Source organism: Adiantum capillus-veneris, chromosome 28 (genome assembly GCF_014529385.1).
Source record: "Adiantum capillus-veneris isolate H3 chromosome 28, ASM1452938v2, whole genome shotgun sequence".
Classification (NCBI taxonomy): Eukaryota; Viridiplantae; Streptophyta; class Polypodiopsida; order Polypodiales; family Pteridaceae; genus Adiantum; species Adiantum capillus-veneris.
The window spans coordinates 99,341,711-99,365,471 of NC_140958.1; the positions used below are offsets into that span (position 1 = coordinate 99,341,711).

At 37.5% G+C, this 23,761-nt stretch overlaps 1 pseudogene; it reads left to right on the forward strand.

Annotated features, from left to right (window-relative positions):
* Positions 1-7,478: 7,478 nt before the first annotated feature.
* Positions 7,479-7,962, forward strand: LOC147420966 (uncharacterized; annotated as a pseudogene).
* The last annotated feature ends 15,799 nt before the right edge of the window (positions 7,963-23,761 follow it).

Consider the following 23,761-nt stretch of genomic DNA (forward strand, 5'->3'; position numbering starts at 1 on the left):
CATGTTTGCACGATGTCAATGTCTGTTTAGGTGATGTCGACCCATGGTTTATTGCGTAAGTTGGTCTCTTCTCTCATGAGAGTAATGTATAGCTTCCATAGCTTTGACTCAATAGTGATGAGGAATGTCATATTTGGTTTATGTATGAGTAAGTTGGTCTTGATGCTTGTTGTAGGCTCTGTGATAAGAGGTTGCAGTTTGCAAATCATATATTTTCTTTCATTATATTGGGATTGAAATTATAGATTGAGATTTGATTGAACAGGCCCTTGAAAATCATGTAGAGAGAAAATTGTAGGGGTTACATTCTTAAGGCTCATGTGTCATATGTGAGGCTAATGTTTCTAGCTGGACTTTATGAATTTGTAAACCATAGATTTTCTTTCATTATATCTTTGATTGACATTGTAGAATTAGATTGACTGAACAGTCCCTTAAAAATCATGTGGAAAAAATTGTTGGCCGGGTTATGTTCTTAGAGCTCTTATGATGTACATGAGGTTTATGTTTCTAAGTAGACTTTGTGTCATAGTTAACCACTGAATTCATTCAACAGAGATGAATTTTATACCTACTAAATTTGATCCCATGGGATAGTATGCCCATTGATTTTAATATTAGTGCTTCATATGATGATTTGCTAGACCATATTGTGTTGAATATTTTAACTTCAATTTATAATGCTCACGTAGTGACATGACCAATATTGGAGAGTTTGATGCTCTATCACTCGTAAAGAAAGTCATTTAACTTACAATGAATTATTACTAAAATTCTTGATGGAGTAATTTACTTGATTTTGTGCCTTGATCATCCTAGAGTTGAATGCGTCATCTTGCCACCTGAAAACTTATTGTTATGGAAATCTCATGTGAATATCATCTCCAACATCGTCATCGTCATGCCATCATTGTTATGCCCATTGTTATGAATATCGTCTCGAGGATCGTCATCGTCATCGTCATGCCATCATTACTATGGTGATTGTTATGAATATCTTCTCGGAAATCATCTTGTGTCATGTATTTATGTGCACACATACATTCTTATTTTGTTATACATACGTATGTGCTATCTGATCGTCATTCCATCATTGTTATGGCCAATGTTATGAATATTGTCTCAGACATCGTCATCGTCACGTCATCATTACTATGGTCATTGTTATGAATATCGTCATGGACATGATCAATCGTTATGCCATCATTGTTATGGCCATTGTTATGAATATCGTCTCCGACATCGTCATCGTCATGCCATCATTGTTGTGGCCATTGTTATGAATATCATCTCGGACATCGCCATTGTCATTCCATCATTACTATGGTGATTGTTAAAAATATCTTCTCAGAAATCATCTTGTGTCATGCAGTTGTGTGCACACATACATTCTTATTTTGTTATACTTACATATATGCTATTTGATCATCATTACATCATTGTTATGGACATTCTTATGAATATGACCATTTTCTTGAATATCGTCGCGGCGGACATTATTAATTCGCATGCCATCATTGTTATGGCCATTGTTATGAATATCGTCTTGGACATCGTCATCGTCATGCCATCATTACTATGGTCATTGTTATGAATACCTGCTCGGACATCATCTTGTGTCATGTATTTATGTGCACAGATACATTCTTATTTTTTTATACATACATATGTTCTATCTGATCGTCATGCCATCATTGTTATGGCCATTGTCTTGAATATCATCTCAGTCATCGTCATTCTCATGTCATCATTATTATGGTCATTGTTACGAATATCTTTGCGAACATTATTAATTGTCATGCCATTATTGTTGTGGCCATTATCTTGAATATCGTATGGATATCATCTCGTTATATATACATATGTGCACACATATACTCTTGTTTTGTTATACATCATCATGTCATCATTGTTACGGCCATTTTCTTGAATATTGTATGCACATCATCTCATGTCATGTATTTATGTACTATCCATTGTTATGTGATCAAAAGGACTCTAGCATTGCAAACCGTCTCTTATGACATTTTGATTGTAATTATTTTCATTGATACTACTAAGATTTTTTGGATTGTGTTTCTTGAGTTTATGATATTTGCAGGTATGACCAAAAGTTAAAGTTTATCAAGACATTTTCTGGTGAAGATATTATGGCAGAATAAAGAAGTTTATGAAGACATTTTTGGTGAGCAGATGTTGGCAGTCTACACAAAGATATCTCTGTCTTCAGCCTTTTAAGGCCATTGTTGTACTTGATAGGAGTGATGTAGCTCCTCATAAGCATTCTTTGTAAATTCAATGATATTTTTAATATAATGGTGGGTGTACATAGAGCTGTGGGTTTTTCCCTTGAGGCCCCAAGGGTTTTTTCATCCACAGTTAGGGACTCTTATTTGAGTGGGGGTGTTGAGCTCTATATATAGCACGAGCTCCATATATAGCACCTGGGTCCCCTCTATGTATACATCATCTGTGTGAGTATTCTACACACTTTGGGGTATGCAATTGTGGAGTCGTCTCTCTCTCTCTCTTTCGTCTCGGTCTTCTAGTTCAGCATTTCTGTTTCTCCCCAGATTCTTCTTTAATCTCGTTAGCAAACACAAGAAACGTCTCACACTCACCTTATCAATTCCATGGCCAAAACTAGATTTAGAATCTCTTTCTTTCCACGAAGAGTGTGACTTATCATCGTTTTTCTTTCTTAACAATCAATCAAAACATGATTTTCAATCATGTCATTGATACCAATGATAACATCATGCATATCAATGTTTATGATATAGAAATCATCTTTATGCTTCCGACTCTTCAAAGAAAAAAAAAACAAATTTTCTACTAACTCTTTCGTGAAACTATTATTACCACTGGTTAAGTCCACAAGTCTTTTAACTTCTCGATTTAGTTTCAATTTTAATTTTATATCAATCAATTTAGACGATAAGAAGCAATGAATACTATCCAAATCAATTAAGAAATTCAAATTTAAATCTCAACTTTTACGCATAAATTCCATCACAGAAGATTTCAAAGGACGTATCAAAGACATAAAACATCACAAAGAAGGGGTAGATGACTTACCTTTATCGTACGCCAAAAGTCTCCAATTCAGCCATCTTGGTACATATTGTCTTATTGGTCACCTTGCTCGAGCATTCGAAAGTCTAGTGGTCGTGTTCTCGATATTGAAAGTATAATCCAAATATTCGAGTTCTTCAACCCACTCTTCTAAATCTTCACATATCTTTCTTATGCCATCAAAATCTTTAAAAGCTTAGTCTTCATTTAGAATGATTTGGTTATTGCTTTTTCCATATCGTCATCGTTTCTTTTTCGCGTTGACGACCTCTACGTCCACCATCACCGTTTCCACCATCACCACTTCCACCATCGCCAGGTGTCCAAGCGTCGCCAGAATGATTATTGTTTCCTGGTGGTGTAGCATGGTTTTCGCCTTCATGTTTGCCATCAAGGTCCACATAGATATCAGGCTCTCGTGCTGCTTTGCCCCGCAAAGCCTCAGCACGCTCCCGATTTTCTTGTTCCAGATCTTCTCATAGTCGCGGAATAAGGTCTTCTTGCTCCTTCATCCTCCTCTCGTATCCTTCCATGTCCAGAATCAACCGCTTGCTCCGATACCAATTGTCACAGGAACAGAGTAATAGAGATAGGCAACAAAATATAGAGAAAGAGATCTTTGTATTGATGGATTTTTGTAGAGTTTTGATACAACAGAGGAGCAATAAAATATATGGGTGCACTCCGTTGTACAGAGCTCGAACCTCCCGACCACCCCTGAGCTTCAGTCCGCTTGCATGCAGCGTCTCACTCGCACTCGCACTCTCACTCGCACTCGCACTCACAATCACACTCGCACTCGCAGAAGAGAAGATCTATGAATGATCCCCAAACGCACCACCCGTCGTGCTTTTATCCTTATTTTCCTCGAAAAGCCTGCGACTTCTCAAAATAGTCGCTTTTTAAGCGTTCAGTCAACTCGATTTTTGCACCAAGTATACCTGCAAGAATAAGATAAGAACGTGATCACTAAGCGATTCGTAAAGGTTAGATTTTTATCATGACACTTTGCACAAATCCTGTTTCAAACACTGATTTATGTATCGACTACAAAATAGCCAAAAGAACATACTCGTGCAACCAATCCAACATGATAATCAAAGTAAAAAAAAACATAATTATATACCTTCATAATCTCAATTGCAATAGTCCAGCATGAAGAAACAAATGCACTTCTTGGTTGATAGCAGAGAGAGCTCTATGATGTTGTATGTCTATCTGTCCCTATGTATGCTACACTGTTGCTGCCTTCTGTTTGTTTTCATCATAACTTTTACAAACAAACTCAGAACAGAGCAATCCAGGTACTCAAAACGATGGGAATAAGTATGGTCTACAAGGCTACGCAAACAGAATTACGAAAAACGTCTTTCTTTGGATGAAAACACAACTTTTAGGCCGCGACTCATAAAAGCTCTATTTTTGGACCTCCGCTACTTTTTCAACTTATTTTAAGCCTACCCATGCATTTTAAGCTAAAACACATAAATATAAAACACTGATGTTAATAAAAATCTCAATTTTATTGTTCATAGACAGACTATCTGTTATTCATTAATCTTTATCAAATGCGTCTTTAGTGTATTATTTAAGAAAAGAATATATGTTCTCTCTTAATATCTCAAACTCATTCATATAAGCTCTATTTAATAGACTATTCAACAATCTTTCAAATCGTGCTAAACGAAAAATATGCCCTGCTACATTCTTTTTGACTTTAAGAACTTCAAAGATTATTCCTATTACATCCCTTGATATACCACAAATCATAGCTATCTCTAGGACTGCCTTGGTATCTCCTTAGTCTTGGTGCATACAATACTCTTTGATACTTTTAATGATTGTAGGGTTGTCTCGGGTACTTTTCCATGGTCTCTTTGGGATTTATAGATACTGGCTACAACTATATTTGGTATTGCTTCTAGCTAGCTTTGGTATGTTTAATTTGTCTTGGAAGTGCCTGGGTCTTGGAAGTGCCCTATTATAGTACCAGATCTACTTTGACTAGAAGATGCCTTTGTATGTTCTTGATCTCTTTGGTGCATACAGTACCCTTCGACTCTTAGGTACAATTTTTGGTAGTTTTTGTAGGTTTTTTTGTTCCTTTGCTTTGTTTTGGTAGTGCCTTGGACCTTATCATTGTAGGATTGGACTGCCTTGGTACTTCCTTGGCATACTGCCAATTTTTTAGTTTTGGTACCTTTCCATAGTCTCTTGGGTGATTTTTAACTCCTGCCTTCTACTATTTTTGGTATGATCTCTAGCTACTTTTTGTACTAGTGCCTAGTTACTGCCTTGTTACGTTTCTTGGTAGTCTTAGTGGTTCTGAATCTAGGTAGCAAGTCCAAATCTGCATGGGTACTGTTAGTGCAATGATTGATATTTCGTGTGCAATGTCTAGCGCATGGCGTGTTCTGCGAGATTGATTATTTTTCTTTCGTTGTGTAACAGACACAACATGACAAGCTGGAGGCCTCCTACAAGAAGGCCACATGTCCATTGCCAATTTTTGAATGTGATGTTCAAGGAAGTGAAGCAGGGAAAGAGGTTCACCCTCTTCCCCACGCCACCCCTTGTAGATATTGACAAAACAATCCATGTGTTTGGCACGTGTGCTATATGCGAGGAGTATCTAGAGGTGGCATATGATGTGGGCAACTTTATGTTAGAGTGCATGCATCAATACTACCCTCTCTGCTTCAGTGCACTTTTGCACACTTGTGGCACATGTGTGCAAGAGGGTGTGGCATGGTAATTCTTGCAGTGGCAAAAGTGTGTATCAGTGGGCATTATACTATAAAGGGTAAGTTGACACTATTTTCAATACGTTGAGGCTTTCTACTTTTGGATTACAATGTTGATTGAGTGATTCATTTGTGATTTTGCAGATGAGGAAGTTGTGACACCTGCAAGACAAGATGTGCAAGCAACAAACACGATGGGTGTGAAGAATGGTGGGCCTGGACCAACAAAGGTTTCTGTTAACACTAGAATGGTAACAGGACACTTTTATGTCCTTGGACACTTTTGTGTCCTGTTAAGTGACCATTTTGCTTGAATTATTTCAAGAGTATGAAAATGAATTTCTAGGTGCTATGTATCCACAAAGTTGCCTTATGAGCTGAAAAAAACTTAGCATTTTTTTTTGAGTATCGATCTCACCATTAACCTTACTCTTGCACAACATTTTTGAACCTAAACTATGTGAAAAAACGAGTCCTCTTTTTGGCTTTTTTTCAAGTTTTGGCAACTACACCACTCTAAATCTCATGTTTGTGAGGTTTATATGGCTAGAGGTTAGGCCTTCATAGTTCTCAACATGTTTTGATGCTTGTAGGGAGAGCTAAGTGTTAAAATTGAAAGTTATGACCAATTTACGAGGATTGCATAATCCTGTTTTTTGGCCAAAATTAGCACTTTTATGATTTTTTTGGTGGCTTTCTTGATATCCAAATTCAATTTTGATTGTGTAAGTGTAATGTATAACATAAAGCTAATCTTCCTTGAGTTTTGGGGGACCTAATATGCTATATAGCATAGTATATGATGATTGTTGAGTTTTTTGATTGCTGAAGAATACAATACATTTTAGAGTAGCAAGTATAACTTTCTCAATATTGCTAGTTTCTTAGGCCAATTGTGTGTATTTTGTAGGTAGTGACCATATCTCATCATAGACTACAAACTTGTCTAGATATTGAGTAGTTTCTAGGGGTTTCTAGAGGTCATAATGCTAAACCCAGTTTTTTCATGTTTGCTGTATTTAGCACTTTATCATTGCCCCCAAGGTTCCAATTGTAAGAGATCCATTATCCTTTTGATATGCTCCATGGCTCCTTTTGAATCCAGAGGCCCAAAGGGAACTAAGAAAACATGTATATAGTATCTGTATTGAGCGTCACTATAGAAACTTTGATGATAGGTCTGTAGAATGGAAAAATTGTACCTATTTTTTTGCCCAAAAAAAAATCAGTGAGCTAAAAGCAACCATATGTTTTGGTCACCAACCCATTGAAGTTGATGGGGCATTTTATCTCATGTCCTACAAAAATCTTCACTCTTACTTATATGCAATCAACCGTAAGAAATTGCTGTTTTGCGCAAAATGCACTGGTCCATGAACTTTGGAGGCTTGAGAAAAATTACAAGTTTCTCATTTTTTACATATGTAGTAGTTATTGAACTATAAGCTCATAAAAGGATTTTTCAAAATGAGTGGATCTACTATGGTTTTGTAATTTTTTCCCAAAACCCTGAAAGGACACTTTTATGTCCTGTTAGGTTACCATTCTAGTGTTAAGGATTTGGAGGAACTTGCCAACATGGAATGGGTTCAAGAAGTCATCGTGGACTTCAAATTTGGTTGGGGGAAGGAGAAAGTGGAGGGGCAGGATGTGTACAAAATGCGTGACAGCTAAGGGGTGGATAATGCTATGGAGAAGAGGGACGTTGTTGAAGGCCAAGATAGTGTTGGAATGAATACTATTCAGGCCTCTGAAATGGATGTTGACAAGCCATAGGGACAAGAAAACCAAGTTTGATGAAACCTTTGCAATTAACGAGGTGGTGCTAACTGCAGCTGAGGCCATGGCAAGGCACGGTGCTGTTGAAGAGAATGGCGAGGGAGCGGCCAATGGTGTTAAGAAAGAGGACATTAGTGAGGATAGTACTAAAGGTGGGACTACTGAGAAAGATGTAAACAAGGGAAAAGTTCAAGATAAGGTGGATGATCTGATTGATGTGGACGTGGATGCTACTAATTTGGAGAAGGTGGCCGGCGTGATGCCGACATCTCCAGGTGATTTCACCTTGTCGAACTTGTTGTCTGCAGTAGGAAAAAAGTGCGTCTGTGGACGTGCCAACAAGTCCCGTGCTTGCAAATTTTAGCTTATGCCTACCCTTGTAGTTGAGAGTTTGTGTCTTGATGTAAGGTGCTGAGATTATATTTTAGTCTCCATCTATTACCATATGTTTTTAGTGTAGGTTACATTTTCCTTCTTATATTGTGCTCTCTTGTGGAAAACTTTGACCCTTTGATCTTTGAATTGACCCTGTACGTAAGTTGTTGTCCGGTCAAAAGTTATGGTGTGCGGTCAGGCCGGATGCAAAGGCTATGCTTGTAAAGTTGTCCAGGCAAGCAATTATTATGATATGGTCCTGTTGTAGAAGAGAAAAGCTAATGCAATTTTTGGAAACATGCCTGCCATATTGTCATTGTAAGTGAGTGGTCAAAGGTATATGTCTGACCCTCTTCTTACCTCATGATGATTACCAGTGTGTATTGTCTTTAATTCTGCTTAACTTTCCCGTACTCTTATAGATGTGTTCAACCAAGAAGATTATGAGATATGGCTACCCAAAATCTTTGATGTCTGGTTTGTGCCAGGGGATGTTGGTGATAAGACTGTTTTCCTAAAGCTGCTGAGATCAGTGTGGGAAAAACACCTGTTGTATAATGCCAGCACTACTATACTTGTAGATGACTGAAGATATAAGTATCTTAGAAATGACTATGAGAACTGTCTGGCCATTCGGTCATATGAGCCTTTTTACCTTGATCCCTACAACTCCTTATACCTTGGACTTGGTCACAAGCCCTGGATGGAGGGCTAGATTTCTGCTCCCTACCCCAACAACATATATTTGTCAACACCCCTCTTTGATGTAGAAGATGATGTTAGCCCTCTTGTTGCTAGTTATTTCATTCAGCGAGAGGGATATGCTTATCGCTTTGACCCCCCATGCCAACCCATAATTTGTGGAACAAAGAAAGAAATTTTTCTTGGTGCTGTCTGCTATGTATTCCTCTTTATGTGAAAATGAAAATCCACTAATGTCCATTTAGTCATTTTTCTTACAGTATGCTTGTGTGATCATTTGGTCTTGATCTTTGGATTTGGTACTCGTCTTCTCATTGTAGGGTGATTGTAACTCATGGAAGCTCCATTGTACAAACTTTATAGCAGAACAATTTTTTTTTTGGGAAAAATTACCACTGTGTGCTTGAGAGATTATAATTACCATTGTCAAATTTGAAGCTTTTGGTATTGGGATTGACAACTTTCAGGCTTTGGTACTTGTAAATTGGTTACTATAAAGTACAAAATTTGGTGCTGCTCATCTCACTACAGGGTGATTTTACAAGAAAGATTTTTTGGGAGAGAGCTTATTTTGGAAAAGAACAATATTATGGACTGGGAAGTTAGGTACACTAGTACAAAATTTGGTGCTTTTGATACTGGCATTGGCAACTACCAGATTTGGGTTCTGGTCATCTCACTACAGGGTGATTGTAGAAGAAAGCTTATTTTGGAAACAAAAACTATGGGTTGGGGAAGTTGGGTATACCTGTACAAAATTTACTGCTTTTGATACTGGCATTGGAGACGACCAAATTTGGTAGTGTAAAGTGTCAAATTTGGTGCTGAACATATCACTATAGATTGATTGTAGAAGAAAGCTTATTTTGGAAGGGTTGGGAAAGTTATAATAACGGTACCAAATTTGAAGCTTTCGAGGCTTGAAGTACTGGTATTGGTAAGTACCAAATTTGGTATTTGTCTTCTCATTGTAGGGTGATTCTATGTCATGGAAGGGCGAACTTTCTAGCAGAGTTAGCCTTGTTTTGAAAAAAAAAAACATTGTGAGCTTGGGAAGTCACAATTACCAGTACTACTAAGTTCCAAATCTGGAAGCGGTCTTCTCATTCTAAGATGATTGTAACTCACTTTTTTTCAAGTTCCTGTAAATTATGTTATGATACTAACCTCAACAGTGTAGTATGTGATGTGCATACATAGTGGAGGTAGGGAGGGAAAGGACAAATTACTCAAGCATGAATGGTAGACCTAGTACAAATTACTCAACATCCCAAATGGCGGAGGTGGGGATGGGTCGAATGCCCTCATCCTCTTCTCCATTGTCATCATACGGCATACTATTGTATACATTTTCATAGACCTCACTGGTTAACGTAAACATGTTTGGAGTCTAGGCATAGGCTCCATCTGAATTTGTATGGCTCAGGTGGGAATAGATCATGAATAGTGGTGTATGATCAAGAAGGCTGCATGTATCACATTTCTCATTCACTTGGCCATAGTACAAGCCTTCAACCACAAGTCCACCTCTAACAACCTTGTTGTGCCACTTATCCCTTTGTGATCTGTGTGCCTTTTACATGGCTTTGGTGCATTTCAAAAGATAAACGTCCTCACCGCCTTCAGCTACCTTCACTGTAAAGTTGTCCCCAACGAACAACATTTTACACATTGTCTGTGGGTTGCTCTCGTACATTGGCAAGTTGATGTTCGATCTCATTGCTATAGTTGTCATGTTGCTATCATCCTCCCTGACTCCCTCCTCTTCCTTGCTATCCTCATTGTCCACCTCTTGCACCAGTACAATGGATATGTATTTTCATTCTTCAATGTATTGCTTGCTCTTGCATCTCCTCCATTTACCACTTAAACATGCATCACAAAATAATGAGAGTGTACAAAGACATAGAGCGCATGGGTCCTTAGGTGAATAACCATCTACACAATGGGTTGCACATGAGCCTTGGATTTGTTGACATTATCACTGGATATCCCATCGCACTTCATTCATTGTAGCCAGCCAAACACTCTCTGTGTGTTAGATCTATGTGACTCTTTTTTGGGCCCCATGTGGAGAAGTTCCACATCATGTGCAAGCATGCCAATTGGTGGTACTTGGAAACAAAGTAAAAAGGTTGCCGTGCCTTGAGTTGCAATGTTGCACCGTCACATCTAATGATATCGCAAATGGTGACCTTGATATTTTAGCCACCTATCATGAAGCATAAAGAAATGTTGCACAAACAAAGTATCATGCTTCTTATCATCAGATATGTAGAAATGCACTGCCTTCTATACGGCACCTCCTGAATTTCTAACATATGTAATATGCACAAGGGTTGTTAATTGTGTTGACCACCAATGCATCAATTGTATTTCATTTTGTACTTTGAATGAATAATTCTCCTCAAAGTCAATTACGGATACAACAACATTGTTAGGAACTTTAAGCATGCTTTCTTTCAACTGTCGTGCCTTCTACCGAAAGATGTTGTGCTTGATGAAATATTTCAGATGCTTTGCAAAAAGGCAATGGAAAGAAGCACTTGACATTCTTTGTAGAACCAAGTCCTTTATTTTATTTTCACTTCCATTTCTAGCCACATCTCCACTGTTGACATCCATCAACACCTTGACAAACACCTCCTTGATATCGTTGGAAATCTCATATGGACAAAAGGTCAACGTGGTTATGCCACATTCAGAACATTCCGTGACCAAGCATTTCTTTGTGTGGAAGTTGTTGTCAACTATCTTTGGACACGAAATGGATTCCCACAAACTTGTGTGCTGACATACTACCTCATTTGCAAAGCACTGAGCTGCATCATTACTGCTACAACACACGAAAGATCTGTAGGTATGAGCTTTTCCATGATGCCCAAACTTATTTTACCGGATGTGATTGAAAGCCTCCTTGAGGAATAACATCTGCACATCATACACACAGCAACAAGTATACTGTTCTTTTAGCTTTCAAACAAAGAATGGCTTCAAGGCCTCAAAAGACTTAAGAAACAACTTCATCGTGGGCTGCGTTCATTTGAATCTCTTATACAGTTCCACTTGAGATACAAAAACAATGTAGGTTAGAATCCTTGAAGATGATAGAAAGATGAAAGCTTCAAAAGTTACAATAACCAGACCCAAAAGTTGAGAGTAAAGTACCAAATTTGAAACTGAGAATCCAACTAGTATGGATTTCAACACAATACCAACCTTAGAGACTTGGTACTATGAAAATAATACCAAATCCATCGTAAATTACCAAAATGAGTTCTTTGGGTACTGATTAGCCTTAAGTTTTGTAAGGTCATTGGATAAAGTACCAAAGTACCAAAGTACTAATGACCTGGTAATGTTCAAATACTATCCACAACATTGTAAATTGGGAGGTTTGTAACTTTGTGTACCAGTCCTAGGGACTTGGTACTGTGCAGATTTCAAAGTACCATGATTGGTGGTTTGGGTGCTGTCTATCTCTAAGTTTTGAAGAATCATTTGATGAACTACCTAAGTTCCAAAGACTCGGTGACTTGGAAATGTGCAAATACTACACAACACATTGTGAAGTACCAGGTTGGGAACTCTGAGCACTCTTAAGTTAAGATTACCAAATGTCAATGAATACTACAAAGATACATGTTAATAGCAGTCCCATGGACTTGGTACAGAGAGATAGTACCCAAGCCATCCTTAAGTACCAAGATTGGTGGTTTGAGTGCTATACAGCTCTAGGTTTTGAAGAATCATTTGATGAACTACCAAAGTTCCAACGTAATGACTTGGTACTGTGCAAATACTACACACAACATCATGAAGTACCAGGTAGGGAACTCTGGGTACTCTAAAGTTAAGATTACCAAACAGAAAACACTACAAAGAGACATGATAATAGCAGTCCCATGGAAATGGTGCACTAAGAGATAGTACCCAAGCCATCATAAAGTACCAAGATTGGTGCTTTGGGTGTTCTTCAACTCTAAGTTTCAAAGAATCATTTGATGAAGTACCAAAGTTTCAAAGTCTCAATGAATTGGTATTGTGCAAATACTAGCAAAATCATTGTAAAGTGCCAAGTTGGAAACTCTTGGCACTCTAAAGTTAAGATAACCAAACAAAGAATACTACAAAGACATGATATTACCAATCCCATGGACTTGGTACTGAGAGATAGTACCCAAGTCATCCTACACTATCAAGACTGGTGCTTTGGGTGTTGTTCGGCTCTAAGTTTCAAAGAATCATTTGATGAAGTAGCAAAGTTCCAAAGTCTCAATGACTTGGTACAATGAAAATACTAGCAACAACATTGTTAAGTGCCAAGTTGGGAACTCTTGGCACTCTAAAGTTAAGATAACCAAACAAAGAATACTACAAAGAGACATGATAATACTAGCTCAAGAGACTTGGTACTGTGTGGATAGTAACCAAGCCATCCTAAAATACCAAGATTAATGCTATGTGTACTATAAAACTCTAAGTTTTGAAGGGTCATTAGATGAGGCACCAAAGTTCCTCATCATTTGGTTTTAGCTTTTGACAAGTACCCAGGTGAGAAACTTCTGGCATTGTGAGTTGAAAGTGTTTTTGAAATATCAATTGGGTATGGTATGCAACAAACAATACCTAGACCTTTGTAAAGCTTTGTAATGATTACTACCTTCCTTGGCATGAAATCATATTGCCATTAGAGGTAGAATTGCTCCCCTTGAAACTATGTACATGGCTGCATAATACCAAATTCAAACCTATTCATGCTATACATAACCCAAGTATGAGGCAACATTAACAAAAATTGATAATATGTACCTAAGAGTCATCTAGAAAATGAACCGGATGTTTCACAACACTCTTCTCTTCAATTCTAAATTTACAAACATCCTTTTTATTAGGAGAGACCCTAGTCTTTAATGACCAAAACGCATAGACTATATCCCTTGTTATAGAATTCACATGGGTCTCACGACAAAGCGATCTTTGACAGGCAAACAATGGTAACACTTCATCCTCATCTTTTATGTGTAGCCGAGAAGTTAACGTTGCAATGTTCCTACCATGAACACCTAATAATGTTGCAGTTTTGGATTGATTCACTACTGAGCCACCTATAGTATTTAAAACCATGCTCAAAGAGGTTTTCTTGACAGAAATTTTGTTTGCAAAACAAGGGACCTTGAGCTGTGTAAGTGTATTGTGGATGCTAGAAATAAGATCGGATTCAACATCAGTGACTTGGAGCTTTGAAAATGTATTATGTTGGAGTAGTTCCTGGAGGAGCTCCTTTTGCTTGCTAGCCAAAAGACCTCGTGTTTGGTTGCGCCAACATCAAGCCACTCCTGAGAAAATATTCTTCCTTGACTTGCATGTTGAAGCTCTCCCAATGATGTTGGGAACCCTTTCCTTGCTTCTTTGTTGATGCCTCTTTACAGCCCAATAATCTCTCATGTAAGCGAGGTTTATGAGAGATGAAGTGGTTGGAATGCTCATGATTGGAGTAGTATCCATTTTGTGTTCAATTGTTGGATCGTAGGCATCAAAAGACAAGAAGCTCTTTGAAACCTGTATCTCCATTGGCTTGTGAAAAACTGTGTACAGCTCGCACCCAAAGAGAGAGAGAGAGAGAGAGAGAGAGAGAGAGAGAGAGAGAGAGAGAGAGAGAGAGAGAGAGAGAGAGAGAGAGAGAGGCTACTATGGCTGTGTTTTTGGCTGCTCAGACCATGGCTAGCACTTCCAAGATAAGGAGACATTATTTCTACTGTAGACCTCCATTGGCATACAATCTGTGGGCACAAGAGCCATGCACGCACAAACACACACACGTAGAGAGAGAGAGAGGTATGGTTTTTACCTTCTCCCTATACTTCCACGCCCTTCCCCCTTCAAAAAAGAACCCAGACAAGATGAAGAAGCTCAAGGTACACAATGGAGAGTATATTTCTTAGTGTGCAAAGAGAAAGATAAAATAGACATAGAGTGATCGTTGTATATACAATGCATTGGGGAAAAAACCTCCTAGCTAGGAAAAGAGTACCTTGGTGGTCCTAAGTGTGTTCACACACATCACTACTACATATGTGGTAACGAATCCTCCTTGGGAGTGATACGGGGACTGAGAGCTGGCACATAGTCTATAGGGAAGTGCATCACGAAAAGGACATGATCAATCCACAAAGAGAAGCAAGCCCAAAGCTTTGCAGAAAGCTTCAAAGTTCTCATGAGGCAATGCCTATGTGAACATCCCTACAAGGTTGTCTTGAGTTGCCCCACATAAGCTTAGTTTGTCTCTCCTCACGTCTCCAATGACTCCACCCGTCAGTTTTCTTGTTGCCATAAAGTAAAAGACCACCACTTTGTGAGTATACATATAAAATAGAGGAACTTGATTAAATAATACTTCAATTTTTTTCAACAACAAATTCACGAAAGGTTTGTTGTGTCAAGGACACCACATTTTGTACCACCAATACCTGCTTTCAACTTTGCAATTCTTGTTACCATATACAAGTGGTAGTGATGTGTGTGAACATACTTAGGAACGCCAGGGCATTTTTTCCCTCACTAGGAGGTTTTTTCCCCCGTGCATTGTATATACGCCCATCATTCTAGGGATATCTATCTTTCCATTTCACACCAAGTTTACAAGTCTATTGTGTGCCTTGAGCTTTCTTTGTCTTGTTCAAACTGTGTGTGTTCTCGACAATCGTAATTCCAACAATTGGTATCAGAGCAGGTTGCGTCCTCCCGGTCTTAGTCGCCAACAGCTCCAGCACACGCCTGCTCCTTTTCTACAATTTTTTTGAGGTTTAGCAAGCGTTTGTAGGTCGGAAAACATTCTAGGAGAAATCAAAGAGCTCAGTCTGCTCAGATATTTGATTCGAACTCATTTTGACCTCCGTTTCCACTACAGGTAGTACTGCACAAGCTATTTTGTCATTTTGTGCAGAAATTCTATCATTGCCATTTTTTGCTAACAGGTCCCTTACGGTATTTTATGATTTGTGCTATATAGCACGTGTTGTTCCCGCTCTCCTTCTCCTCTTTTCAGGTAGTTTTCACATAAGTTGCAACATTTACCATGGCTGACAACAACACAGATGTGTTCAAGATGTTTGCTGTTGAGGACAAATTGGATGGGGACAATTACCCTATGTGGGCTTATATGATGCAACATGTTCTTGTGCTGAAGGGCGTTTGGAACATTGTGTAGGGCATTGATGTACGTCCCGGTTTTGAGAATACAGGCGATGTTGAGGATGTTGCAGGTCTTGCTGCAAGGATTGCTTCTGTTAGAGTTGTTTTTCCTATGGTAGAACAAACTCGTTAGGATGTAAAGGATGCATAGCTCATGTGTTGATTGCGTTGTATGTGAAGTGCACCATTACTGCTCACATTCGTTCAAGATCTACAAAACAGGCTTGGGATATTCTGGTTGGTCTTTATGCAAGCCGCAATGAGGCAAAACTTTCATTGCTACGTAAAGAGCTAAACTTTCATTGCTACGTAAAGAGCTGGAGTCGAAGATTACGCATGAGGAAGATGATATAGACACTTTTCTTGTTGGTGTCAAGGATATCAATGAGCAACTTATTTCTATAGGTGAAGTCATTTAGACATTTTCCTTGTGGAGACTGTTCTTGATGCCTTGCCAGACTCTTACCAGACTTTTGCTAGAGACTTATGATCCAAGGAAATCCTGAAGTTGTCAAGTTTGATGTGTTGTGTACATTGCTGTTGCAAGAGTCCCTTTTCAGAAAAAACAGGACTAGATAGCATGCAGCTGAACTAGTTTTTATTGTTGCTCAAAGAAAGGGTGGTAACAGCAATGCAACCACTTCTTATGGTTCTTCTGTGAGTGGAAAATAACCGGTTCCTAATACTTCTGCTGGCAGCAATTCGTTTGGAAATTCTGGTGATAAGGGAGAAAAGAAGATGCATTGCCATTATTGTAAAGCTAATGATCACTTGATCAAGAAGTGTCCTAAGTTGAAGGCCAAAAAGGCTAAGAAGAAAGAGGGTGGCTCCACTACAAATGCTGGTTCCACTCCATATGCAGCTATTGTTGAGTCTTCGATGAAAGGATACTGTGATGCTAATGCTAATTCAGAATGGGATTTTAGTGCAGAGTGTACCTATAATCTTGCTGGCCATGATGCATGCATGTTAAGTCCTGCAGATTCACAGGTGTGGTATTTTGATAGTGGTGCTACAAAGCACATTACCTCACATCGTGATTTGTTCACCTCTCTTGAGTCTGTCCCTCATGGGAATTTAGTTACTTGTGCCAACACTGCCATAATGTGGCTTTGGTGTTTGGCATGTGTATATGTAAGAATGCACATGTATTTCAATTGTCTTTTTTTAATTGAAAAACTCTAAAAAAGCACATAAAGCAAAGTTCTCATTTTCTCATTGCATAGAAATGTTTAAGTGCATATACCATAATTGATTTGCAATTCATTCACGTGTATTGTAACCAACAGGATTATTCGGCCTGTGCAAATTGTGTTAACTATTGCATGTAGTTTATTTGAAGTGGCTTGAATCTCTAAAACTCCAAAACTTTGTAGCTTTGCTAAAGCACTTAATTTATTTGAAGCGGCTTGAATATGAAAACCTTGTAGCTTTGTTCATACGACCAATTTATTTAAAGCAACTCAAACCTTTGAAACCCCATAACCTTGTAGCTTTATTAAGGCACCCAATTTGTTCACAATGCTCCTTAAAGTGGGTACAATTTCACCCAGGTCACGATGTTGGTCATAGTGTTGGCCCCCAAGAATTCCCATGACCTCTATACAAAAATTCCCAAGAAACTTCAAGACTTGTCATTTACTCGACTCAATCGGAGGAGCTATGGCTGCTGGTAAGTGCACTTGATTTTCCAAGATCTTTGACTGAGTCTCTTTCATTTCATCATGCAAATTCCATGCAATTTCACCCTCAACCTTAACCTCAAAGATACGTGTTTGAAGTATCTCCACAATGCTCGACTGAGTTGTCTCTACCCGCTCACTGATAGTATTGATTTCTCCATGAGATTTGAGAGCTTCTCACTTGGTTAGCCTACCCAATGTCTGGGCTAGCCTCTTTGACCACACACATTACAAAGAGGAAGAGGTGTAACAATGGCTTCATCATCATTGGTTAAGGTACATACTTCTATATTAGAGAAGCTTGCACCATTGGTTGCAGATGCAAGAGTTACAAATGTAGTGCAAGCTAGGTCCATTTTACTACATATAGATACACATTGAAGAACGAGGAAAATAAATAAATATATTTATTGTTTCTATACTAAAAGTTGAACCACTTGTTGGCTCATGCTTATGTTTATAATTACTATTAACTCTCCTCTTCTTATCACAATGAGAAGAACTCCAATTTTAAGGGTATTTCAAGTACTTCCTAGGTACCATCACCTCTATATGTGACACCAAGAGGTCATTGACTCATCATCTCAAACATGTTATCAAGAAGTAGTACATGATGCATGTGTCACAAACTCTTTTAAAAGGAAAATTTTGCAACAAAGGGCTCTCTAAAACCTATTCAAAGGGGTAGTAAGAATAGACTGGAGTTTTGTCAGTTTATCTCAACTATTAGGTTTTGAAGTTTACCAACTTGTAGGAATAGGGGATGATGAAGAAGACATTGTTAAGAGCTCAAATTTGACGACGTTGAAATAAAGGTCTCTCACAGGGGTGATAAGGATAGTCACTAAAGTTTATGTCAACCGATCTCAACGTATTCTCCCCATCTCAACTATTATGCTTGAAGTTTACCAACTTGCAGGCATAAAAGATAATGAGAAGATGTGTTGGTTTATTTGCTAAACACTCCATATGAGTCCCTTATTGTCCATAAATCTATGTTTTTAGAGAGAGAGAGAGAGAGAGAGAGAGAAAGAGAGAGATTTTTCTTTTATTCTCATGATCTCAACTATTGTGATTGAATTTTATCAACTTGCACGCATAGGAGACAATGAGAATTAGTGTGGACCTCTCTAGTAATCACTCTAAGGCAATTGCCGATCTCTTCAATTGGGAGACCCTATGATTGGCAACAAAGGGCTCTCTATTCAAAAGGGGCCTCATGTCTACTATTACTACACACACACACACGCACGCGTGCGTGCGTGCGCGCACACACACACACACACACACACACACACACACACACACACACACACACACAGAGATCATCATCATCATCTCTATATCTAACACCAAGAGGTCATCAACTCATCATCTCAAATGTGTTATCAAAAAGTAGGAGACAATGAGAAGATGTGTTGGCTTGTATACTAAACACTCCATATCTCTTATTGCCCACAAATCTATGCTTTATTAGTTAGAGAGAGAGGATAGAGAGAGTTTTCTTTGAATATGTTGTTGAAGTAATATATTGCTAATATTAAGCCAATTTTAATGCCCTTGGATAGGAATTTGAATTTAAAGTCTGGTGTGGGTGAGCCATTAGATAGTGCTAATATGTGCAAAAAGATTGTAGGTAACTTGATATAGTGGATTGTCTCATGACCAAATTTGACCCACACAGTTTTCCTTGAGAGCCAACTTATGCAACCTACCAAGATGTCCCATATAGATGCACTTTGCATCATGTGGGTACTACACTAGAGTATGCACTCTTTTTATGAGGCTAGCATGAGATTGTAGCTACATGGGTTTATTGTCATGCAAAGTTTTCATGAGCCATTTAGGCATAGATGTAGAGGATCGCTCTCTTCTTGTAAAGATCTAGCTACATTAACATACAAATGGGTTGATATAGGGTCTCTTAAAAACCTTCATAGGCACATGCTTCTCATTTGAAATTATAATCTGGATCACCACAATTGATAGATGAAACAACATATCATGTCCTATGAAATCACATTTGTAACTTTGATACAACATTTTCCACAAAAATAGAATCCCATCTAGTCAAGTTATGCTTAGTTGGTCGACATGTGGCTCTTGCTTTTAAAATTGTTACAAAAAAAAAAGTATTTTGTAGCCTCATTATCCAATTTAGTGCATTGTTGCTGAGGCACTAAAGCATATGTGAAGAAATAAAAGGCCAGCAAGTGATGAATAAATGACTTCCTCCCATGCCAAGCTTCATAAGGAGTGATAGGGTACATATTTTTGTAGGATATCTATTGGGTATATAAGCAACACACATGATAGACTTGAACCACAATACATGTCACAAAGCTTGGATCTCTTAACCATACATCATGCCATCCCCATAAGATGACATATTTTTGCTTGCAAACAAAGCCATTTATTGATAGATTAATAGCTTTCATGCTAGTCTTTCAAGCCACGACTAGCCAAAAATGCATCAAGTTCTTTGAATGTATACTCCCCTTCTTGATTTGAATGGAGGGTTCTCAGACTATGGTGATGCATTCCCAATCATGAACAAAATTTCTTTTTTTAAAAAACCTAATATTTTGCTTTAATAAAATAAACTCATGCATGCCTTGAGTAATTATGGCACTAAAACACAAAAGTACAAATGATTTGGAATATTCATTGGACCACATATCACTATCAACAAGATGTAACTTGTAAGTACCCTTGATAAAAATATATTTTGGAAACTTGGAATGCTACATTTTCCCCAACATATAGCATTCACATACATGCATTCACATCCATGTCTTGATGGCGCCTCAAGAGGGAGCAACAAAGAACCATTTTAGGTTTTGCCAAACACAGTAAACTAGCAAAATTTAAATGACTAAAATGAGGATACCAATTTTTTTAATTAGGATCAGCCTTTGAATAAAAAATAATTGTTTACACATTGAGATTGTACAACCCACAAAAAGAAGTCCGAAGCCCACAATTGTATTATATGAATCAAGGTCATGCACAATACATCTACTATCCACAAATTTCACTAGAAGACTAGGTCTTGCAGGCAGATACAAACAATAGATTCTCCTTGATTTAAGACACATAAAGAACATCAAAAGTGTGGGAAACATTATTTGCACCAATAAGCAAGATATTATTAAAATTCTTTATTGAATACGAATAATTATTGGCACATGTAACAATATTCTCGTTAAAACCTTTTTCAAGGGACATGAATTAATCACAAACAAAGGTACTGTACTTTGTAGCAACACTATCAAAGTACCACACATACGTCAGCAACCATACATGCATAATGTATAGAAGTCTTATATTGAAAAACAACATTAAATACCTATGCTGCATCATTCACAACATTTGTCATGGCTACATTTGATTAAGAACCACCTTCTCTCTTGAAACACTCTTTAGTCCATTAGCGGATTTTTGGGGTTTTTGGAGAGAAAGTGATAACAACTAATGATATGAAAGCAACCGCAATGGTTGCAAGTGCTCAAAATATAGATGAAAAAGAGAGAATATGTAGAGATGAAGAAATCAAACAAGGTTTTTACCATTTTACCATTCTCAAAAGTCTAATCGTACTCAGTATCCTTTAATGAATCTTACAAAATCTAAATATAAAAAAAGAACCTCTCGTCTTTCCAAATATTCATTATTTATGCAAAAGGGGTTTTTTCGCTCTCGATAATCGTTTTAAGGAATATTTTGCAAGTTTCAGTTTGATCATCATTCTCGTTCAAGAAAGGTTTTCATTTTTCAGCCTTTCTTCACTGCAAGTCATGCCAACTCCTCATAGATCTATAAAATTTCCCTCAAGTATATAATATGTTTCCTTGTCTAATATCTCTAATGAAGATGGAATACGCAATAGCTAAAGGATATTTGGTGTTATTGAAATTCAAAAAAAGGAAATGTATTTAAATGAGCTTTAAGACCAGTCAGAAGGAAGAGTGAAGGAGTTTTCTATGAAGGCAAATAGTAAGGTTGTTAAAAAGGTACTAGTACAACAGGTCTAAAGAGTTATCTTTAGATCCATGGAATGAAGAATTATCTCTTCATCAAACCAACTGTAAGTTTACTCTATTGGTTCTTTTGCAATATTTTTTTTGCTTGGTCTGGTCACTTGAATGTACTTTTAGATGTTTATCCTTCATCTTTAGAGAATTGATAGTCATTTGATTGTATAATCAATGTTGTCAATGTCTACCATGCATTTCTTGGCGTCAACAATATCAAGGAAGGATCGGATTAGAAGACAACTAGCAAAAGTAGGAATCCTCTTCCATGACAAATATTTTCATGTAGGGGATGAAACTATTTTGTGATAACTTGAGTCCTTTTTGACTTCCCACTTTCACAAGTGATGGTTTACCTTTACTGTCAAGTGACATAAGTGAAACCTTTCATTTGAATCCTTTTCATGAGGTGCAAAAAGGTATCAAGACCAACGTGAAAGCACAAGGGTTAAACCAAAATTTTGCATGCCTATTCAAGTGTTCATAGTTTTTTTTAAAGGTGCTAGTCCTATTGTACTTAAAAACACAATGCTTGTATGCAAAAATGTCCATACATATAAAGTGCTTGAGTTCCTAGAACAAGGATGGGATTGTCAATGTTCAGATGGTATTGAATGCAAAGTGGATTCAAATAGAACCAATGTGAAGTACACGATCAAGATTGACCTTCATTATGTCATTCTATTATCAAAGATCTCAGAAGGTTAATGGGAGGATGTGGCACTAGATCAAGAGGTTCAAAATATACAAGAAAATTAATCAATGCATATCATCTTGTGGATGAATTAGGAGTTACAAACAATAAGCCTCTTGGTTCACAATGTCCACTAGTTCAATTATGACAAGACCTTATCAAGATGGAAGTAGATCTTCCACAAATTTCATATTCAAAATAGACAATCAAAGATTAAGCTTTGCACATAGACCTCTAAAAGATTTGATCTACTAATAACACTTTACAAATTTTTTTATTATAGATATTATGAAAAAGAGGAGACAAGTGTGGTGATATACATTTTTTCATCATTCACATCATTGCTACATAGGTAGGTTTCTCTAAGAAAAACCTATTTCTTCTTTTGAAGATCTCATATTTCTAGTGATTCAAGATGATGTGCTCTTTAGGTGAAAAGAAAGCTCTGAAGTCACCTCAAAAACCTGGCCACCATCAAGTTTTATGAAGGGCTTAGCATGATCTCTAGGTTCATCTTCAGTAATTGAGAGTCTCTTTGCATTTTCTTCTTCATACTCTTTATGCTAGATGTAGGTGATCTAGCCAGTCACCGTGAAATATCCAACCATGTTCTCTATTATCTCTAATTTGAAAGCTTAAGGCGTCAAGCTTGATATAATCTACATCTATTTGCAATATAGGAAACAAAGGATTTCAATAAATTTGAAGTTCTCATTATGTTTTGTCATTTTCTTTGTTTTTTTATTACCTTTGAAGTATTGTCATTGTAAATGTAATCCAATATTCCTTTGGCATTGAGTATGGCATACCACCCAAAATTGTGCCTATCATTTTGTTGTGGTACCTATTTTGAAGAGGAGATATGAAAGCTATACTTATACAAAGGTCAAATACACATTGAAACTTCACCAAAAAATCTTACTTTTATGTGCATATGTGTCACGTGATGTGTTAGGTGCATGCTTTCAATAGCAGAGAGGAAAGGAGTTACACGGTTGAAATAAAGAGGAGCAAGATAATTGTTAGTCAAGAGTACATGAAAGATACTTTTGTCAATTGTTATATATAGGTTTATCTCTATGTCTAGGTGGCATGTTCCAAGTGAGTTATAGTAAAGGACAAATTTTTCTTTGGTTTCTATGATTCAAAATGTTTGAAATACATATCAATTGTACTTACGCTTATGTAATAGAGAAGCATACCTTGAGCACTATGGCAGAATAAAGGTTCATGCTAATTCAAGCGAACCAAGATAATTAAAAGCTTTGTTGGAGGCCTTCTTGCACAAGGAGGGTTGAAGTTTGGCTTCAATAAGAAATTAGAACTCGATTTGAGCCAAGTTAGGGAGTTTTTCCCTTACTTTATTGTAGCAAGATGACTTGTATTAAAAGATAGCTAATGGTCCAAATCTACATCTTTCAACATTTTTATGATTTCCTTCCTTAGCACATATTCTTAACTAGAACTTCCACATATGTTCCA